This window comes from Pan paniscus, chromosome 14, assembly GCF_029289425.2.
Source record: "Pan paniscus chromosome 14, NHGRI_mPanPan1-v2.0_pri, whole genome shotgun sequence".
In the NCBI taxonomy this organism is placed as follows: domain Eukaryota; kingdom Metazoa; phylum Chordata; class Mammalia; order Primates; family Hominidae; genus Pan; species Pan paniscus.
Window position 1 is genome coordinate 90,730,647 of NC_073263.2, and position 23,923 is coordinate 90,754,569.

The window sequence follows — 23,923 nt, forward strand, 5'->3', positions numbered from 1 at the left end:
AAAGTAAATTAAGAACATTGGAATAATTCCGTTTTTAGTTTTTTTTTTAAACGTTGCCCAGGTTGGCCTCAAACGCATAGCCTCGCCTCCTTGTGCGCCAGGACAACTGGCCTGAGCACCTCAGCTCCCTGAATAATTCTTTAACATACCATTCATGCATTTGAAGCCAAAACACAATTACTTATTTTAAAGACAATTATCCAAGTAATTGTGTAACTCATACACAAAATAAAGAAGCAAAAGTTATAATGAAAACATGTTGCGCACCCTTGGATATTATCATATAACTTGTTTTTTGACATAATCACACCCAAATAAAATATTTTTAATTTTCACAATTATTCTAATTATGAAAATAATAAGAAAATTTAAAAATCTTTTTTGAAAACTTGGAATTTAGCACTTGTCTGCCATATATTAGGGTCACAGAATTGCTCAATTTGTCTTAAGAGTAATTTGTGTAGAACTCAAAATTTTGTGCTCAGAACACTACGAATATTAAAAAAGTCAATGGTGCGAAATAGGAACAATGGTAGTTGATTGTGGGCAGATGCAATAAATTGTCATCTGTGCCCTCTCTTCCCCACCACCCCAGTTGCTATGTCTATATGGCTAGCAATACTTGCACAGACAATTCACTGGAGTTAACAAATGGTCAATGAAAAGTACCAGGTCTAAATTCAAAGTCAAGGGCTATCTGGTATCTTTATACCAGGCACCTTTATATTAGAGGGCAAAAAGTGACAGTATACCTCTCCAACTGAGTTATATTAGTCAGATCAAAAAGAGCAAACATAGTTTTATCAATGAATATATTCCTTCTGAGGCTAGAAACATGTTTGTTTGTTCCTTCACAAAATATGTATTTTATGATGTAATACGGACATGGCCCTTAATAGCAGAATCGGAAATTGAGTTATGTACTCTAGAACTACTCCCGAGGTAATATGTTGAGTATATCAAATTTAACATTACCAAAAACAAAAGTTTAAATGTACTGTGGCTATTCTATTGGTTAAGCTCCCTTTTTCTCAGATCTATATTCAGGTAACTTTTTTATTATTTGTGTCTACATGTTTCTGCTAAATTTAGTAAAAGTTTACAACTGAACACAGCACATAGTGCATGTTAATCTTTCATTCAGCATTTGATAAAGTTAATAAAATAAACAGTTGCCATTACACTGCAAAGTTGATTACTAGGGAGTAATTAATTAACTACCAACACTCTACAAAAGCCCTCAGGAGAGTTGGCAAATTTGCAGATTTCTGAGTGCTTCAGCAATGCTTAACTTCAAAGAGATATTAAAATGCTGCAACCCCTGATTTCATTCTGACTGTCCTTGGAAAGACTCCAACAAATTGGCTAAAAATCCTACCACAGGAAGCCAAACATATTCTATAGTCTGAAGAACAGAGTAACATTTTTGCTGAATAGAGCACTTACGGCTTTTCACAAAAACATGATTCTCTAATACACATCTAATAATGCATAATCTATCAATATACACATAAGAAAGCTTTTCAAATTTTAGCATCCCACATGGTCTCTGCTGTGAGAGACAATAATGCACTTGTAAAATGGATGACATAAAGCCCTATGCATATTTTAAATGAGACAAGAAGATATTTATATAGTTGATGATGTTTGCTATTGTAATAATGGCATTATTTTTTCAATACACCACTGGAGTGCTATTGAGTATACAATTCCCTTGAAGCCTTTTCTTGTGTTATAGAGACTATTGCAGGACCTACTTTAACACTTACAATAATTTGAAATTATAAAAGAAACACATTCTGAAAGCTTTATTAAATAAACAGTACAAGCCACTCTATGTTGAAACCTATTTTTCCATAACCGGCACTGGATGAGTGATATCATTGATACATAACATGCAAAGGATGACTTTCTTCTTGAGAATGAGTTGGTTTTCCTTTGATAGAATCCATATTGAATGTGATGCCGTAAAATGAGTCATTCAGTGGGACCCAGACAAGTGCCCGTTCTAAAACAATTACGTTTTAGGATCGTTTAAAATGTTGACCTTCACAGCACATACACCCTTTTGCTCAAAAGCTTCTATATTAGTCTATAATTTAGGTAATTGTAACATTCCATGAAATATGAGAGAATAAAATGAAACTGAAATTCAATACAACAAAAATGTATAGGGAGAGAATCTGCAAATCAGCTCCTTTCATCTTTCATCTTCAGGTAGTGCTCTTGATCTCAGCCAAAGGCCAAAAAGTGATCTGTAGGGAGTGTAGAGATATGAAGCGGAGTGAATACTGTCCATTCAACCCTGCTTTATTACTTGACTAAGGTTGTGAATTTCAAATAACAAAGTACAAATTTTAAATGTTGCTATTTAATAAATTGTGTTTAAATGTCTATGTGGGCCGGGCGTGGTGACTCATTCCTGTAATCCCAGCACTTTGAGAGGCCAAGGGCGGCGGATCAACTGAGGTCAGGCATTCGAGACCAGCCTGGCCAACATGGTGAAACCCCGTCTCTAATAAAAATACACAAATTAGCGGGGAGTGGTGGTGGGCACCTGTAATCCCAGCTACTCAGGAGGCTGAGACAGGAGAATCACTTGAACCCGGGAGGTAGAGGTTGCAGTGAGCCGAGATCGTGCCACTGCACTCCAGCCTGGGCCACAGAGCTAGACTCTATCTCAGAAAGAAAAAAAAAAGAAAAGAAAAGAAAAGAAAAAAGTGTATGTGAAAGTGTGGGCCAGGTGAGGTGGCTCACGCCTGTAATCCCAGCACTTTGGGAGGCCGAGGCGGGCAAATTGCCTAAGGTCAGGAGTTTGAGACCAGCCTGGCCAATATGGCGAAACCCCGTCTCTACTAAAAATACAAAAATTAGCTGGGCGTGGTGGCGGGTACCTTTAATCCCAGCTGTCCAGGAGGCTGAGGCAGAAGAACCACTGGAACCCGGGAGGCAGAGGCTGGCAGTGAGCAGAGATTGTGCCACTGCACTCCAGCCTGGGTGACAGAGCAAGACTCCGTCTCAAAAAAAAAGAAACTAAAGAAAGTGTGTGCTAGTGTATGTGTGTGTGTGTGTGTTATAGTGGAGGTTTCTATTCATTGGTACATCATACACAAACGTAACGTTTTAGAACAATAATTATTTATATATTCGAAGTGAATTTGATAAGCATTTGTTAATGAAATGACTACTAAATATAATAGATGGTGTGATTGAGTTATATCCACAAACACATTCTCATTAGGGATTCATCAATTCATAATAGATAAAAGATATGTTGTGGAGTCAGTATTTGGTACCACTTCCTGCCATCTTATTTCTTGACTGTCCTGTTACCACACAATGCCTTTCAAAGAACTGTAGTGTTCTTTTAATATAGTTCCCTTTAGTTTTCCTAGTTAAGGTTCTGTTGTCATGTCTTTAATTTCATAAAAGTAAACGAAAATTTCTGCTCTCTTCTTTTAATATATTAACTATTTTTATGCATAGTCTACTTCTGTTATTTTTGTACTATTATTATCTAATAGGATCTACATCTTATGTAATTACTTTGTCTTTACCAACTCCATTTTGAGGGAATATATTTCATTAGATTTCAGTAAAGCCATTTTTTAATATGATTTTTTCCTTCCCATTATCTGTCAATCAACCCTATTTTATAACAACTTTTTAGCTTTGCATCAAATTGCCTACTGGCTACCAGGAAAATAATAAGCCTTACCAGACGGTTCAAAACTAGCTAAGTTTAAGGTGAAAAAATGCACTGTATCCTCAGATTCTGTGTTTAGCTCTATAACTATCTTTTTCCATCTTGCTCAGTTACTACTTTTCCTTCTTTTGTTCCTAGCTATAAAATTTCCCCAAAGATTTGTGTCCAACCCTCTATCCCTTTCTCTTTTCTCCCTGATGTCAAGAGATCCAATATTTTCTAATTGTAGACATGCTAATTGGTAAAAATAATTCTCTGTGTTTTTCATGTTCCCTGGGAGCATTCTACAAGCTATGAGTGATATTCTATTTGGGCATATAGAGTATTGATTTTTATAATTGCATACAATCTACATTTAATATCTTCTATATCAAAGTATATGCATAGATTAAATGAAATTAAATGAAATAATACTCATTTGCACAATTTAGTTTTCAGATAAGCGAAATTAAACATCAAAGTCATAGATTCTTTCAAGAGTTAAGTTACTTATTTGCATTACAGATATTTAATTACTGTTAAGCTTATATAAAGTTTAAGAAATAAAAATTACTTCAACAAAAAAGTTTAAAAATTAGTAAAACATTTCATGTTATAGAATTTCCTCATATATTTGAAGCAAAAACTAGCATAAACATATTATGAAAGCATTACAGTTTTAGTGGTAATTTATAAACTTACAATTTTGCATACTATCAAATTATAAAATTTCTCCCTTAAGGCTTTGCTTAATGGTAAGTGAAAGAGAGAAACAGTTAAGCCAGGTATTATAAAAATAATTTGAGACCTTTAATTCATTCAAGGGTAGTGACTTTATTATTTTTAGAAAAATTTAACTTTAGTCTCTCAAAAAATAACTATCATCAACTGTGTGTCATCATGGCACATTATTAAATAAAGTAGAAATGGCCTTTCATTTTCTTGGGGCCAACTCCCAGACTTAAATGCTGCAGAAATTAGGATAAATGATCATTTTGAAGGGAGAAATTTTCCCATTGCAAAAGATGTATTCAAAGCTTTCTTATAGATATTACTTGCTTTGAAAATGAAGTGTCTGATGAGGCTTGTCTGTAATTAGAAAACATTAGATAAACTCTTCCCATTGTAGAAACATATTGGAACAACTATTTCACAGTAAATCAGAATTTCACTATCAAGTTATGTGATAAGCTCTTCTGTATTACTCAGTAAATCATGAAGTGTGACAATAAGGACACTCAATAAGCTCTAAGAACTGCATAATAAATCAGGAAATTTCACAGTAAGTTGCACAATAAGCTCCACTGTATTAGTCTCTAAATCATGGGCTTTCACAGAAAGTTATATAAGGATTTCTTTCTTCTTTACCATGTCTACTATTATTATGGGGCATCCATCAGTTAAGGATAAAACTTACCAATAAATGGAAGTCTTTCACTGTAGCCATGTGTTATTGAGAAAAATAGGTATAATTTGTCTGAAATAGAAAGAAAAGCTATTGTTTTATAAATATGAATAAATAATAAAATTAATTCCTGCTACAATGTTAGCTTATGACTGTGATATAGAATTCATTAATTTATAGTCGATACTATATTTTAAAACTATTTAAAATTAGTTAATATTTACTTTTTATAACGAATAACATATATAAATACATAAACATAATTATTGACAAGGGAAAGATGTAAGTATCTAAAATAGAGTAAGTAACCACAACTGTAGTTCATTTTTACTATGTGTACATGTGAAGAGAAAGAGAGATGCTTATATGCAATAATCCACAATGTATGTTTATTCTCTAATCTTGATGGTCATAAAATGTAATTAAGCTTTTGATAAATTGAAAATTTGCTGTATACAGTGGTATGTGCCTGAAGTCCCAGCTAATCAGGGGACTCAGGTGGGAGGACAGCTTGAGCCCAGGAGTTCAAGTCCAACCAGCGAAACACAGTAAGACTTCATTTCTAACAAAAGTTGAAAATAATTTGAAACTTTGAGAGATACAATATGTCTTTATGTGAAATAGAAGTTAAATAACTACTGAATTAAGATCTTAATTCCATTGCTTAAATGATAAGTAACTAAATGTAATTAACTACATTATTTAAATGTCAATTTATTTTTAAAATTACCTTTAGAAAAATCTATTAATTATTTTTTCAAGAAAATATTTTGAGAAAATAACAAAAGTAAGTAGATTTAGCATAAACATGGGACTTCCCAACTAAATACTACTTAAGACTATTTTATCTTTGTAATGGAAAAAAAGCCAAAATGTATTTTTAAAATTTTAAATGCAGGTAATTTAAGAAAGTAAGATTTATACAAAAAACAAGATTAGTTCATAATTCGATACCTAGAATTAGAAAATCCTGTTACCCCAAATACGATAAGGCAGATGTTCCTATAATAATGACAACTAGGATTCTATGTGAAGAATAGGAGGACAGGGAAGTTCTTACCGCAAATGTCAACATCACTGGGGAGAGAGTTCTGTGGAATTTAGGCCCTACTTTCATGGGGAATATTTAGGGAGTTTTTTGTTTATTTGTTTGTTTGTTTTTTGAGACGGAGTCTCGCTCTGTCACCCAGGCAGGAGTGCAGTGGTGCCATCTTGGCTCACTGCAAGCTCTGCCTCCAAGGTTCACGCCATTCTCCCGCCTCAGCCTCCCAAGTAGCTGGGACTACAGGCGCCCACCAACACGCCAGGCTAATTTTTTGTATTTTTAGTAGAGACGGAGTTTTACCGTGTTAGCCAGGATGGTCTTGATCTCCTGACCTCATGATCCGCTCGTCTCGGCCTCCCAAAGTGCTGGGATTACAGTCATGAGCCACCACACCCGGCCAGGGAGTATTATTTTTAAAGTAGTATTGAACTGCTGCCTCCTTAAAAAGAAACACATACATAAACACAGATACATTGTTATCTTATGATACTCTACACAAATTCTTCTCCATGTTGATAAGCCACTGAAAATAGGAATTCTGAAGAAATTCAGATATCATCCAAGAAGAATCACCCCTACTACATCCATTGTAAGCTAAATTCTTTGATAAGAAGAAGTCCCAGATCTTACAACATTTTACCCTGGGCCCAGTTATTGTTGAATAAAGTAAATTAACAGTAGTTACATTTTTTATTTCTTCCCTACATCGAATATTTAAGGTTTTTCATCTCTTTTTATTTTCCCTCTTTTGATTTCCTTTAAATTGCTTGAGTTAAAAGAGCTCAATTTAGTGGGATCATGTAAGCCCCATAGAAGATTGAAATCGACTATAATTATCCTAAAAATCTCAATTTAAAAGCTTCTTTCAATAATTCTTAAATATTGTCAATTGACCCTGAGTTTGAGATAACTGTCTTTATGCAGATAAACAGCATAAATGGATTAATATCTCATCTCCAATTCTGCTTATTGCATCAAAAGAAAGACCAGTAACTACTTCTGACACCTATAATCTTTACATCTTTTGTTTTTGTAATTCAAAAAATAATCTGATTGTATCATAAAGATAAATAAATATATAGTAGAGTTACATGGAATGATAACATCTTGTTTTAATTTATTGATATTGGATAAGTTTTTAAAACAGAAATTTTAGGAATTCCCCTCTCAGAAATAAAGCAACACATTCTAAATTACAAATGAAAACATTGGTTGAATTTGTATGTAAAACTGTACATATGTAAGTTGAAAGAAAATTCACTTACCTTTAAAATTATATTTTCTAAAATCCCTAAGGAATAGAGGAAAAGCTAATATGAGCAGAATATAAACTTGTTATTCATCATTATTACAATGTTTGAAAAGCTTTGAAACATTTAAATAAAGCCCACTACATATTCATCTAGTATTAATATACATAAACCATAAAATATCTAAATATTTAAGTCAACACAAAAACTCTAAAGTTGATGCCTTATTAGTTCACATAGGAGATATTAAAATCTAGAAAGTAATCATTAAACTCTGCATGAGTTGATGTCAAGAATATTAATGAAGAAAATGGCATAATTATTATTCTCAAAGTCCCACATGTAATATTTCTATTTCAGCAAAACTAGAAAAGATGTCAAAACTACAAGCTCAGAATTTTGAAAGATTGTTTTTTTTTTCAAAATGTGTGGAACATTGCAGCATTTAAAAAAAGTAAAACAAGGCCCTTATTCGAAATAAATATTTGGTCATTTGCATTTAGTTTCAATATTTCATTCAGCATAATTAATCATTAAAATTCAATCCATACACATCTGCTTCCAGCCAAGATAGATTAGCTCCATTTTCCCTAGGTTGTTTCTCTTACAAGTAGAAGACCCAGGACATAGCATAATAATATAATCAAGAAGACTGAAAGTTTCAAACAAGTAGGTAAACTTCATAAGGACATAGGAGCTTGAGGAATCACACAGTGTTGTATTCCCTAGGTTTTCTCTTTCCCTTCTATTTTTCCTACACAGAGCATCATAAAGTTCTCTGTCCTATAACCAATAGGCATAAAACAGACAAACAAACAAACAAAAAAGCTCAAAAAAAAAAGTATGAGGAAAAAAAGCTCCATATTCCTTTGCTTTACAATGCTTTTTAGCCGAGATGTGGGAAAATGGTGGCATCACCACAGACCTCTTTTGGCAACACTGATCCAACTGTAGCCAAGCACCAGCATAACAATCATACCCTATTTATGGTTTTCATGCCAAGAATAAAGTAGATCTTCAAACTCATCCACTTGCTTGGTAGAAGGAGACAAGATGGCTTCTCCCACTATGTGGTGCTAGCAAACTGAATGGGGGCTGATCTTCTCGAGGAAGAAAAATGGTGCTCCAACTAAATGCTTAAGTAGTGTCACTGGAATACGGTTAGTGATGTGAAGAACCTCTGTAACAGGCCAAGCTAATCTTGCATGCTGCCCAAAAAAGCCAATGCACTGGGAACAGCAGGTATTGCAGCAAAGAAAGTTTAATTAACACAAGGCCAGCCAAGCAGGCTAATGGGATATTTATCTCAAATCTTTCTCTGGAAAGCTCAGAGGCTAGGACTGTAAAGAATTATTTGGTGGGCAGGAAATGAAGAAATGGGTGTTGCTTACTGGTTGGAGATGAAATCATAGGGATGTCCAAATGGTCTTCATGTGCTGAGAGTTTCTAAAAGAGGGTTCCAAGACAGGTTGAGCAAGTTTCTTGGTATGAATCATGGGTCTGGAAAGAGTCAGCTGGTTTCCATAATGCAAAAATCTGAAAAATATCTCAAATACCAATCTTAAGTTCTGACAACAGTGTTATTTTCTATAGGAGCAATTGGGGAAGTTACAAATCCTGTGACCTCCAGCTATGTGATTCTCAAGCAGTAAGTGATTATAGAAAGGCAAGATAGAAGACAATGACCAGTTATCATTTTACTATGCTTACATTTTAGCAGAATTCAGGGCCCTCCCATAATCCTATTCTTGTGAACTTTCATAGTCTTACAAAGATGGTTTTAGTCTCTGAGCAAAGAGGGGTTTAGTTTTGGAAAGCGACTATCATCTTTGTTTTAAAATTAACAAAGGCAATTAGCTTGTGAGGTTAAAAGCAAGATGGAGTCAGTTAGATTAGATTTCTCTCACTGAGATAATTTTTGCAAAGGTGTTTTTACTTCCAGTCCCACTCTATAACAATGAGACCTAATAAAGCATTGCAAGCAAGGGCTAATTACCACTCCACTTCGCAGTACCCTTCCATATTGTTGGCAGGCACTAACAATGAGCTGAATCTCATCCAGTAGGCATCATCAAGACTGAACTCAAGACTCAAGGCTATAGGACTAAGGGCCAGTAAGAACGCCACTTGTCTTCAACCCTGTAGTCAACTGATTGCAATAGGGAGCTGACCCTCTACCCCTACCCAGCAGCAAAAAAAGTAGAATAAGAAAATGGAAGATAGATCCAGATGACATTTTAGTTTCATCAACTTCCTGTGGTGACAATGAACTCAGGAGAGAGCTGAACTTCTGCCTCTACCCTACTGCAAGAAATAAATGATCAACAAAATGAAATAACAGGATCTAATTGCTCTATGTAGAACATGTTAGCCAACAATTTTTTTAGTGCTCATAAAACATTCATCAAAGATAGAAGACATTATATTCCATAAAACTGTAACTAAATTTAAAGAAGTTAAAATTTTATGGCATTTTTTTCTGACCACAAGGAATCAAACTAGATTTCAAAAACACAGAAACCCTTGGAAATTTTCTAAAATATTAGAAATTCAATAATACACTACTAAATAATGTATAGATCAAAGAGATAGTCTCCAAGGAAATTTAATAATATAAATAGGACTGAATGGAAATAATAATACAGCAAATCAAAATAACTGGGATGCAGCTAAAACAGTGCTGAGAGGTAAATGTATATCAATAAATGTTTACATTTTAAATGACAAACGCTCTCAAATCAATCATCTAAGTTTCATCCTCAAGAAACCAGGAAGAAAAGAGCAAAATAAACTGAAAAGAGGTAAATAATAATGATTGATCAGAAATCAGTGAAACTGAAAAAAAAATAAACCAGTAGAGGAACAAAACACTACTTCTCTGACATAAAATAAAATTTATAAAACTTTAGCAGGAAGAACAATAAAGAGAGAAGACATAATTTAACATGTCAAGTATAAAATAGAGATATCACTGTAGACACTGCATTTAGTAAAAGGATAATAAGTGAATATGAAGAGTAACTTTACATGCATAATTTCAACAACTCAGAAGAATGGACTGATTTCTTGAAAACTAAAATCTACCAAAACTTAGCCAAGATCTAATGAACAGTGTAAACAGTTCTATAACTATTGAAGCTGTTAAATTTAAAAGTGAAATCTGTTAAAAAAATTGCCAGAATAAGATTTTTTCAATGGTGAATTCTATCAAACAATTAAAGAATAATTAACTACGCTCTTTTTTTTTTTTTTACAATCTATTGTAAGGGAACACTTCCCTACTATTTTGTAAAGTTACTATGACTCTGATACCAAACCTAAACAAAAATGACATTTTTAAAAATAAAAGAAAACTGGAGAACAATGTCATCCATAAACATAGATGATAAAACCATCAACAAAATATTAGCAAATCCTATCGAGAAATGTGCAAAAAGAAGGATACCCCATGACCAAATGAACTTTATTCAAGTCATGCAAGACTTTGTTAACAGTTGAAAACTAATGAAATCTTCATAATAGTGGGCTGAAGAAAAAAATCAGAGTAATCTTACCATTTTACATGGTACTAATTTCCACATCCATTTCAGAATGATTTTTTTTAAATTAGAAATAGAGGGAAACGTCTTTGACTTGATGTAGCGCATCTACAGAACACCCACAGCTAACATTATACTTAATAGTGAACGTCAAATGCTGTTTTTCTAAGATTGGGAACAAGGCAAGCGTGTTTGCTTTTGCAACATTTCTTCAACAATACTGGAAGATCATGCCACTGTGAGAAGGGGAAAAAAAGAAAAAAAATCGTGCATAGAGATTGAAAGAAATAAAGCTTTTTTTTCAGATGACATGATTGTCTATGTAGAAAACCCCAAGGGAGATACACACACACACACACAAACACACACGCAAACACACACACACACACGCACACGCGCACACACACACACAATCTCCTAGAACAAATACATGAGTTAAGTAAAGTCACAGGATATAAGAGCAATTGTATAAAGAAATATACAATTGATTAAAAAATACAGTTGCTACATAAATTGATATATGAATATAAATTAATTTATTTCTATATGCTGACAACAAACAAGTGAAAACTGAAATTGAAAATGCAACATTATTTACTAGTGTTTCAAAGAAAGTAGGTAGCTCTATACTTAGCCAAATATATATAGTATTTATATGCTAAAAAGTATAAAATCCTGATGAAATAAACCAAAGCAGTCCCAAATAGAGAAATATAGTGTGTAAATGGATAGGAAAACCAAAATAATTCATAAGTTCCTATATCTGTCCATCAAAATATCAGTGATGCTTTATAAAGCACCGAGAAGCTCATTCTAAAATTTATATGAAATAGCACAGAACCAGGGATAGCTAAAATTATCTTGAAAAAGAAGTGGTATCAATTGCTCTGTCAGATGTTAAGCCTTACTGTGTAACTACAATTTGTAAAAGAATGTGGCATTCATGAAGGAGAAGCCTCAGTTCAATGAAACAGAAGCAAGAACCATGAGAATAGAGAATCCAGAAAGAGTTTCGAAAAATTAGACCAACAGATTTTTAACAATAGTGTAAAAATGATCCCATGGAAGAAGGAGAAAGTTTTTACTACATAGTAGTGGAGTAATTGGATATCCATAAGTACAAAATATTTTACAAAAGATCCATTAACTAAAACTCACATATTTTATAAAAAATTAACTGAAAATAGGGTCATGGGCCTAATTTAAAATGCAAAGCTGAAAAACTTTTTAGAAAAAAGTAAAATAGTAAAGAAAAAAATCTTATGGCTAAGACATAGGGCTAGGTGAAGAGTTCTTGGTCTTAACACTAAAAGCACAATCCATAAAATAAAAACTGATAAACTGACATCCACAAAATGAAAACTTTTTTTTTCTGTGAAAACTCATGTGAAGAGAAAGAAAATCTAAGCTATAGACTGAAAGAAAATATTTTCAATCCATATATCCAACAAATGTATTTCATCTAAAATATATAACAGACTCTCAAAACTCAACAGTATAAAACCAAATTGTCCAATTAGAAAATGGGCAATAGATGAAGAGAAATTTTCCAAATAGTGTATACAGTTGATAAAAAGCACATAAAAAAGATGTTCAACATCATTAACCATTAGGGAAAAGCAAATTAAAGCCATAGTGAGATATCACTACACATTTAGAATGAGGAAAATCAAATAGGATTAACATCAAATGTTCATAAGCATACGAAGTAACTAGCTGGACCACTCTGACATTGCTAGCCGGAATGTAAAACAGACCAGTCACCTGGAAAAGGTTGTTGCAATTTCTTACATAACTAAACATTTGTTTATAATATATTCTGGGAATTGTACTTTGGGCATTTAATTCAGAAAAATGAACACTTATATTCATTAAGCTTGAAAGTAAATATTTATAAGCACCTTTGTTCATAATAGCCAAAAACTGGAAATAATCCCAATATCCTTCAATACATGAATAGTTGAACAAACTGTGGTATATCTATGCTAGAAAATAATACTCAGTGATAAAAAGCAACAAAAAGGATATAGCAATTTAGATAGATGTTAAATAATTATTCTGACTAAAAATGCTAATCTCAAAAGGTTGCATACTGTACAATTGCATCTATATTTCATTCATGGAATAATAAAAATACAGAGATTCAGAGCAGGTTAGTTATTGCCAGGGATTAGGAAGCAGAGGTTAGAAGCGGCTAAGGTTACAAAAGGAGATCCTTATGATGCAGCTGTCCTGTATATTGACTGTGAGGGGGTGGTAAAACAAATCTGCAGATGGGACAAAATTGCATAGAACTAAGGCCACATACACACATATCCATGCACACACACGCAAGAATTCATGTAAATCTGGTGAAATCTGAATAAGGTGGATGGATCAGGTCAATGTCAATTTTCTGGTTTTGATATTATACTGCTGCTATGCAAGAGGTTACCACCATAGGAAACTGGGTGAAGGGTATATAGATTTTCTCTCGGTATTAGTTCTTCCAACTGAAGGGGAATCTATAATTATGTCAAAAATAAATAAATAAATCCATCCCGTGGTGACACAAATGTAATGCATAATAAAATCATGTAATTTTTAATGTTTGATGGGATATTGCTTAACGCTAAGAAAATCATTTCTGTTTACCTACTTTTATGAAAAATATATGCTCTTGAGAAGAACTTCTCACATTTTCTTATGTACATTCCTGTGTCATCAACTCATGAAAGGTAGCAAGTGATGCAAACTGATGTGTGAATTGCCATAAAACAATACCTGAAATATTTAAATCAAATAAAAATTTGTTACAAATTTGATTTCAAAGATATTTTGCTTCTATTCCAGAGTTGAACTGCCCCTTAGAGCAGTGATTACATTTTAATAGTTTTTCTAACCTTTAATATATAAATATTACATATTATATTAATATATATATTCTTACTTAGATAATTACTTAAAAAATAAATTCAGTTTTCAATTACTTTAGGATAACCTGGTGCAAATAGTCCCCTGTATGTATTATGTGCCATGGTTTTCAACCCTGCCTCTAAACCAATAACCTTACTTTATTCTATATTTGAACATCATATTTCATTTATTTGCTGCATTTTTGTTCTCCAAAAAATTACTATTGTTCTATTTAGCGCTAATTTCCCTTTTTTCTCTAAAATATTTTAGGGATTGATGTGTATTTAAAACCTTGTCATGATTATGAGGGGTGAATGACTTATAGTTTTATCTTGGCTTGAAAATCAATTTTATCTTCCTGTTGACTGCATTTTATGTTTTCTTTACTCTCATCCTAAAAAAAGTTCTGAAATGAAGCCAAGTTATGATGAGATGTCCTCTGAAGTAATCAAATATTACACTGAGAGTCATCCATCACAGAAGGCCCACAAGTTTTTGTTACCTATATCCTTGGAAAATGTGAATTAAGTAATTACAAATAAACAGTGGACAATATCATTTATGCTGTTTCATTGTGTTAACTTAAATGGCTGGTTGGCAGCTCTAAAGCTGGGCCAGAGACAGGGGAATGCCATATATTTGTATGAGTGATTCATAATTTGAGGTCAATATCGTGCTTCAAATACAAATGACATATCTAATGTGGAATGTAAGAGCAAAACCATATGTCCAAATTATGTATATTTCCGTTTTATTTTGGGCGAGGTCAGTTTGATCAATATACATAGCTGAGCTTTAAATACAGAATGGAATCAAGAAATTAGGTTTGGTAAAAAGAAGTTTTAAAGAGAACAAGGTGGTCAATTCTACATTAATCATAGATTACATCAAAAGTCATTCAATGGAAACAGCTAAGAGAAAAATATCTTAGTTAATTCTTTGTTTTAAAGATATTCTATAATTTATATTTCATTACTCTTTTATTGTAAATTGGAAGGTAAAATATATGTTTCTGTGTGATGTGGGCATGTGTGTGTAGAAGTCCACTGTGCCTTGTCAATAAAACATCACGTAGTAATTTTAAATAGGGTTTTCTTTCTGATGAGCTCTAAAATCATCACGATTATATGCAAAATATGAAAGTAGTAAATAATATAAAATAAACCATTATGCGGCTGGGCACAGTGGCTCACGCATGTTATCCCAGCACTTCGGGATACCAAGGCGGGTGAATCACTTGAGGTCAGGAGTTCGAGACCAGCCTGACCAACATGGTGACTCTACCCAAAATACAAAAATTAGCCAGGTGCCATCATGGGTACCTGTAAGCTGCTCAAGAGGCTGAAGCATGAAAATCACTTGAACCCAGGACACGGAGGTTGCCATAAGCCGAGGTCGTGCCAATGCACTCCAGCCTGGGCAACAGAATGAGACCCTGTCTCAAAATAAATAAATAAATAAATAAACAAACCATTATGCTTTCTTAAAGGGCAGATAAAACATTTCTCTTAAAAGTGAAAAATATACTGTAGTTATAATAAAAATTTATTTTTCTTTTGTCCACATATTTGTGCCATGGTCCTCAAACCTTTCAGAATATCTAGCCCATGTATTGATTCTAAGATGAAAGAAAAAATTTTGTGAATGAATATTGGGTACAAAAAATAATTATGCAGTTGGGGTTATCAGCCTAATTCAGTGGATCTACATAAGAAATAACATGGGTATCTCATGTGACTTAAGAAACTGCATTCCCACCAACAGTGTATAAGCATTTCCTTTCCTCGGCAGCCTCACCAGCATTTGTTTTTTGACTTTGTAGTAATAGCCATTTTAATGGGTGTGAGATAGCATCTCTTTGTGGTTTTGATTTGCATTTCTCTGATGATTAATAATGCTGAGCATTTTTTATATGTTTGTTGTCATTTGTATATCTTCTTTTGAGAATTATCTGTTCATAATTTTTGCCCATTTTTAATGGAGTTATTTGTTTTTTGCTTGTTGTTTTAAGTTCCCTAGAGCGTCTAGATATTAGGCTATGGTCAGATGCATAGTTTGCAAATATCTTCTCTCATTCTGTAGGTTGTCTGTTTGCTCTATTAATAGTTTATTTTGCTGGGAAGAAGCTCTTAATTTAATTAGTTCCCACTAGTCTAGTTTTGTTTTCACTGCAATTGCTTTTGGGGACTTAGCAAAAAAACTTTTGCCAAGCTCGATGTCGAGAAGAGTATTTCCTATTTTTGTCTTTCAGGATTTTTTACATTTAAATCTTTAATACATTTTGAGTTAACTTTTATATATGGTGAAACGCAAAGGTCTGGCTTCAATCTTCTGCATATGGCTAGCCAATTATCCCAGCACCATTTTTTGAATAAGGTGTCCTTTCCCCATTGCTTGTCTTTGTTGACCTTGTTGAAGATCAGATGATTGTAAGTGTATAGCTTTCTTTCACAGTTTTCTATTTTGTTCCATTGGTCTATGGGTCTGTTTTTGTACCAGTACCATGCCATTTGGGTTAATTTAGCCTTATAGTATAATTTGAAGACAGATTGGGTGATGCCTCTAGCTTTGCTCTTTTCACTTAGGATTACTTTGTCTGTTTGGGCTCTATTTTGGTTCTATATAAATTTTAGAATAAATTTTTTCCAATTCTATGAAGAATGATGTTGGTAGTTTGATTGGAATAGCACTGAATTGTTAGATTTCTTTGTGCATTATGGCCATTTTAAAAATATTGATTCTTCCAATCAATAGTGGAATGTATTTCCATTTATTTGTGTAATTTCTGATTTCTTTCAGCAATGTGTTGCAGTTCTTGTTGCAGAGATCTTTCACCTCTTTGGTTATATATATTTCTAGGTATTTCTATTTTTTGTGGTTATTATAAGTGGGATTGTGTTCTTGGTTTCACTCAGTCTGGACATTGTTGGTGCATAGAAATTCTACTGATTTTTATACATTCATTTTATATCCTAGAACTTTATTAAAGTCGTTTATCAATTCTAGGAGTCTTTTGGCACAGTCTTTAGCATTTCCTAATTATAGAATTATATCATCAGTGAAGAAAGATAGTTTTACTTCTTTTTTTCCTATTTTGGTGCCTTTTATTTATTTCTCTTGCCTGATTGCTCTGGCTAGGACTTCCAGTACTACGTTGAATAGGAGTTGTGAGCATGGGCAACCTTGTCTTGTTCCAGTTCTCAAGGGGGATAGTTCGAGCTTTCGCTCTGTCAGTATGATGTTGGCTGTAGGTTTGTCACAAACAGCTCTTATTATCTTGAGGCATATTTTCAATGCCCGGTCTTTTGAGAATTTTTATCATGCATCTTATCGAATGCTTTCTCTGCATCTATTGAAATGATCATATGGTTTCTATTTTTGATTCTGTTTATATGGTGAATCACATTTACTGATTCTTGGATGTTGAACCAGCCTTGCATCTGAGGGACAAAACCTATTTGTTCATAGTGTATGAACTTCTTGATATGCTGCTGGATTTGATTTGCTAGTATTTTGTTGAGGATTTTTGCTTCTATGTTCATTTGGTATATTAGTCTGAAATTTTCTTTTTCTGTTGAGTCTCTGCCAGATTTTGGTATCAGGCTGTTGCTGGCTACACAGAATGGGTTAGGGAAGAGCTCATCCTTCCCAATTCCTTAGATTAGTTTTAGTAGGATTGGTACCAGTTCTTCTTTGTGTGTCTGATAGAATTCAGCAGCGAATCCATCCTCCAGAACTTTTTTGCTTGACAAGTTCTTTATTAGTCATTCAATTTCAGAAGCCACAGTCTGGAGGTTTCTCAAAGAACTTCAAACAGGGCTAACATTTAACCCAGCAATGCCATTACTAGATATATACACCCCCCCAAAAAATCATTTTACCTAAAAGACACATGCATTTGTATGTTCATCACTGTGCTATTAACAATAGCAAAGACATGGAATCAACCCAAGTGCCCATCAATGTTAGATCGGATAAAGAAAATGTGGTACATATAAACCATGGAATACCACACAGCCATAAAAAAGAATAAAATTATGTCCTTTGCAGCAACATGGATAGAGCCATAATCCTAAGCAAATTAATACAGGACTACCCAACTAAATACCATATGTTCTCATTTATAACTGAGAGCTAAGCATTCAGAACATATGAGCATAGCTACAGAAACAAAAGACACTGTGAATTACTAGAGGGTGGAGTGAGGGGAAGTGGGTTGATGAACTACCTATCAGGTACTAAGCTCACTACCAGGGTGACCAGATCTGTACTCCAAACCTCAGCATCATGCAGTATCCCCATGTAACAAATCTGCACCTATATACCCTGTATCTAAAATAAAATTTGAATTTTTTTCAAAAAATAAAATTCAGATGACTTACCTCCTCCAAAGAATTCCACCTTCAGCCAATTTTACCTCAGTTCCACAGTGGAACTTATATGTTATTAAACTTAGGCACCTCCTTAGCTAGATAAATCTTGCCATTCCACTGCAAATACCAGAGTGTTAGCATACGTTAAACAAATAAGAGTTCCTTGGGAATAGGCAGGACCTCTTGTTATGGTAGGAAGATAAACAGGCTCAAAGTTAATGCATAGGACTCCCTGTGTACAGACAAGGGTCTAAGTGCTGATCAGTGTCCAGAGACAAGATTGGCGCCATTTTTAAAGAATAAAAATACAAGTCTGCGTTCTGCTTGGTGTGCTAAAGAGCAAGTTGATGCATTTTCTCATGTATTTGATCAGCCTAGACTTGGTCTGCAATTAAACTAATTAACTACTATTAAGTGAATTCTGAAAATAATACTGGAGAATATGTATAGTTTTATGTAGAAAAAGTAAATTAAATTAATTCCTCTAATTTTTCTGTGTATTTTTAATTTATTTTCACTTAAAAATGAGACTAGCCAACTACCCTGTGATTGTAATTTTAGGTAATTAATTTTACTAGAGGAAGGTAGATTGCACATAACAAGAACTGATTACTTACAATACAAATAAAATTATTTGAATATGTTATATTCATATATAACCCAGGAAATTTAAAAAAATGAGTGTATGTTCTGATTGGTGTGCAAAAGGGCAAGTTGATGCATTTCCACATGCATTTGATCAATTATTACCAACCTTTGAATAGACACAGTGAAGGGAGGTATTTTTTAAAAATCTTTGTTAGATAAATTTGGTCTGTACACATATTTCACTAATAATGTAGTTCTTAAATTACGCTGCCTTAATAATATATTATATAAATGAGAAATTAAAATAATAACCTCAAAAAAGCATCTTTTGTAATGTTTGAATCTATAGGTTAAAGTAATACTATGCCAAAATTTAAACTAAGCATTTTAGATGGCCCCAAGGTACCAGTGTACCAACAAAAATTATCAGGTTGGAAGATTCTAGATTTGACCTCGTGTAAGTGTTTAAGAGATATCCTTAAAGAAGACTCCAGATAAATCACAAGGAATAGAAAGGGTATTTCTGCTCGCCTCATTTCTAGGCTGATCTTTTGCACTTTTACAGCCACCCACGGTAACAATTTGCAGTCTTATACTCCCCTTCCTTATGCTGAAAACATGTTTGCCCCCTTCATGTGTGTTAATGTGCCTGAAATCCCCAAATTGGATGGAAGTAAATGGGCTCTTTCAATATCACTTTTCCCCTTGGGATAATAGTTTATCACAGTCTTGTGGAAACTTATGTTAACAGTTTACTTAAGTAGACACAACAATCAGCAGTTAAAGCTTGGCTTATTGGGGAGTGGGAAAGACAAAGAAGTAGGTAATAGAAAAATCGGATTGTTTGGTTTCCCTTTTCTCTTCCTCTTAGCTCCTGGAATGAATGCTCTTACAGCTCAGACGTCTCTTTTTTTAAGACGAATTGTGACTATACTGAGACCAGGGCTTATCAGTTTTTGTATCCAAAGAAATCTTTATATTTATAAATCGATGCTTTAGGTTAAAGGCAGCTTTCTATAACTGTGGGTTAGCGCTCTTAAAGTGCTTATCCAAATTCCTATTCTACAGGAATGAGAATTTACATTTCATCTGTGTCTCCCAAGATTGCCACAATGGTGACCTCACTTGTGTCTAATAATTTTTTTATTACTAAATTTAGCACATTAGAAACAGGAAATTTTGGCCTTTTCTTTGGAGTTAGCAAGTCTGTTACTTCCATATGCTTAAGCATTTGTTACTTGCTCTCATGCCTTCATCCCGTTTAATTAGCTAATTCGTAAATTTTAAACTTCATGTCACTCTGCAAAGCATGATAAAATCTCATGCTGTCCCTCCCTTTCGTCATTCTCATCCCATGCTGCTGTCAGAGGCATTTTATAATTTCACATCAACACAAGAAGGGTGAGTACAATACAACAAGATACTTTGAGAGAGAGACCACAGTTACATAAGTTTTTACAGCATATTGTTACAATTGTTCTTTTGTTTTTTGTAAGTTATTGTTGTTAATCTCTTATTATTCCTGGTGCATTAATTAAACTTTATTATAGGTATGCGTATGTAGGGGAATAATGGCATCTATAGGATTTGGCACTATCCATAATTTCAGGCAATCCCTGGGGGTCCTGGAGCACATCACTCATGGATAAGGGCAGATGACTGTATATTATGCTACATGATTATTATTCAGAATAAATAGTATACTACATATGTTTTTACTTGAATCTTTTAAATGTTATATTGTGAAATAAGAATGTGGAAAGCTGCATAGAATCAAACCATACAATTTAGCCAATAATTATGAAGCAAACACCCGAGTAAATACTATTTACTTCCAGAATTTGCCTTCACCTGTCCTGTCAGTTATAACTCGTCCCTCCTCTATTTAGCTAGTCACTATAATGGATATATTTTTCCTGCGTAGCTCACTTTTAAGCACAATAACACCTGGCAAGTGTGTTTTCAAATAATATATATAAATATGAATTGCAAATTAAGCTCTAGCAAGCTATTAGAAGCTAAATTACTACTATCACATCTTCTTATAATCTAGGCACATTACAGGGAAAAGTATTATTTATCCCAATTGAACCTGATGAAATTGAAATTGTTCTCCATAAAGTATCATAATTTACAGAGTTGTAAATTTTAGAACCAGTTCTGACACCCAGTCTTCATGCCTCTTTCACTCATTTCTTTTTTTTCCTGACAAAATAGAAAGACAATGTTGTAAAAAGAAACTGCATTATGAATACAAAGGTGTTCTTGGTTCTCTTCCAAGGTCAGCTATCATCTTTGCTTTGTGTACTGGGTAAATCACTTAATGTTTTTTTATATAGAAATGAATATAAAGTTAAATGGTAGACATCAAACTACCTACTAAATTAAGTGACTGTCAAAACTGTGACTGTTATTTTTCTCTTAAACAGAAATTCTAGTCAAGGGAAAAAATAATTATTAAATATAATACTGATTATGGTGATAACTATCATTTATGAATTGCTTATTAATTGTCAAGCTTGCTAAATACCGTATATACAGTTTATGATTTATCCTTATTGACTTAAAATCAAGAATGAAATCCAAATCCACTCCATCCAGATTCCTCACTTTTATCAGTTCTCCCGAATCATCAGCTGTATATGTCTATAGCTGTATCTATATTTATTCATCTATGTATCTAGATACCTATACATGTGAATACACAAACCTATACAATAAAATAGGAAAAATTTTATACAGTTTAATTTTTGATTAAGATAATTATATACATTGTATATGTGCCTATAAATGTGATTTTTACTGCAAAAAACATTCTAGATTATTTATTAAATCAAATACTTGAACTATTTTAAAAGTTAATTATAGTTCCATATGTGAATACATTTTAAGAACTAAAAGAAATGAAAGCATTTTAACTTAAATGATGTGTCACTAAACCTATTTATTAAGCTATTATCATGTAGTAGCTTTATAGTTGACAATCTCTTTAGAAAATCATGTGATAACCAGTGATGTGGTCAAGATTTCAATAAAAAGCATATTCCTTTCATTAATATGTTTATAGAATGTCTAATATTGATGAGGATCTTCTATGTAGAATTATATGTAAAAGGACTTACGTCTTATTTTACCAAAATAAAATAGTGTTTCAAAGGTACTGTTATAGTTTGGCTGTGTCTCCACCCAAATCTCATCTTGAATTTTAGTTCTCAGAATTCCCACGTGTTGTGAGAGGGACCTGGTGGGAGATAATTGAATCATGGGGACGATTTCCCCCATATTGTTTTCATGGTAGTGAATAAATATCATGAGAATTGATGGTTTTATAAGGGGTTTCCACTTTCACTCCTCTCTCATTCTCTCTTTGCTGGCTGCCATGTAAGACATGCCTTTCACCTTCTGCCATGATTGTGAGGCCTCCCCAGGAACCTGGAACTGTGAGTCCATTAAACCTCTTTTTCTTTATAAATTACATAGTCTCGGGTATGTCTTTATCAGCAGCATGAAAACGGACTAATACAGGTACTATTCAAAATCAATAATTATTTCAATTGCTTACTTAATTGACTAACTTTGTTTAATTTATGTGATATTTAAACAGCTTGATAGTTTTCATTTGAGCTAGTTTATCTGCTAGTATTTTTATGTTTTTATGTATTTCATGGTAATTATATATTTCTCCTTTCTTCTTTTTCTTCCTGTCTCTCTTCCTTCTTTTCCTATTTTACTCCCTCCCTTCCTTCATGTGGACAGAATATGGTGATCAAATTTAATTTGAATTTTAAGTGATAATTGTTAAAATTAGTTAAGATTCAATTAAATATTACAGTAATTTAACCCAGTGTTTACCAATATTTGGCTATGTAGCAGATAACTATGTTAGCAAATAAATCTGTGACCTTAATTCACTCTTTCAATAAATAAAGTTTTAGGAAAATCATTTCTTAAAAGAGTAATTAAAAATAGGAAAAAAATGTAATATCCCCCTCCCTTGCTTTTCTGCTGTATTCGAACTTTCATTGCATTCTGCCCTCATTTATAACTAGATAAAATGAATATAATTCATTCTTGCTAGCTTTATTATTAGAGAGTTAAGTAGAAGAACTAATGGGAAAAAAAAATAGCACACCGTTCCACTATTTACTGTTTCATTCTTGGGATTTTGTGTAACTCATTATTTCTAAGTTTAAAACTTCCCAAGCCATTTTTCTAACAACCTTGGCCAGCGTTCTTGAGGTAGGTAACCTGCTTTAAATTGCTTTGATTAACTCATGAAGAAATATTCTCAATGCATTCAATTGTATTGTGTATTTATAAGCTCTAGTGCTCTACCATGAACTTTGAATTAACAAAACTATAGAAATGAGCTGATAATGCCCTTAATTTCTTAAACTATACCTCTTATTTCAAGACTTTCCCATCAGTGCTTTTAGAAAAAGATACAATGTCTCTGATTTTTATTCACATTTTCCTAGAATAAGAACACAATATGCATTTATCTTTATTTTCAACATCTTTCTTAATATTAAAAATCACAATTTTTGACATTTGTATGCTACCTTAATTTTTACAGTATGGCCAGCATGTTATAATAGGTACTTTAAGGTATCTCCAAGTTACAGGTCTACAAATTAACACAAACAAAAATATTCAGCAATATTTCCCTAAAGAAACCATTTAATCATGGTAGCGCAATCAAATCTGTTAACTCGTGTAAGCCTGCATATTTATTATAACTATTTAATTTTAGAAATCAACAACCCTCCATGAACATTAAAAGTGTCATCCACGCACTTTTAACAACTATATTGTTGCCATAAGCATCAGGTGGTTGAAAGAAATCACCATAAGGGAGCTTTTATGAATTTTCAATGGACTCTATGCTTCATAAAATACATACCTCAAAAATATGTGACAGTCTTTCTGTCCTACTACCACTCATATTAATAATCTTCTATCAAATGTTTGGTGTCCCATCTGTCCAGATAGAAGCCACATTGTAAAGAAGAATCATGGGCCATGGCTTCATTTTGCCTAGATTCAAATCCCCTGCATTTCTTATTGTATTGAAAACCTTACTAAGGTATATAGAAAGGAGGTAAACACCTGTGAGACATATCTGTCTCTTTGTGTATTTTAT

General features: G+C 33.1%; 2 long non-coding RNA genes across 2 annotated transcripts in view; one reads left to right on the plus strand and one right to left on the minus strand.

Annotated features, from left to right (window-relative positions):
* LOC106635447 (uncharacterized) overlaps positions 1–23,923 on the plus strand; it is a 116,081-nt gene that overhangs the window by 49,054 nt on the left and 43,104 nt on the right. The window lies entirely within an intron of this gene.
* On the minus strand, positions 1,775–23,755 carry LOC130540726 (uncharacterized). The gene is made up of 5 exons (XR_008954720.1): positions 23,684–23,755; positions 7,401–7,426; positions 6,436–6,574; positions 5,103–5,162; positions 1,775–2,255 (listed from the first exon to the last, which is right to left on the minus strand). It is a non-coding gene; the product is annotated as an uncharacterized LOC130540726 (long non-coding RNA).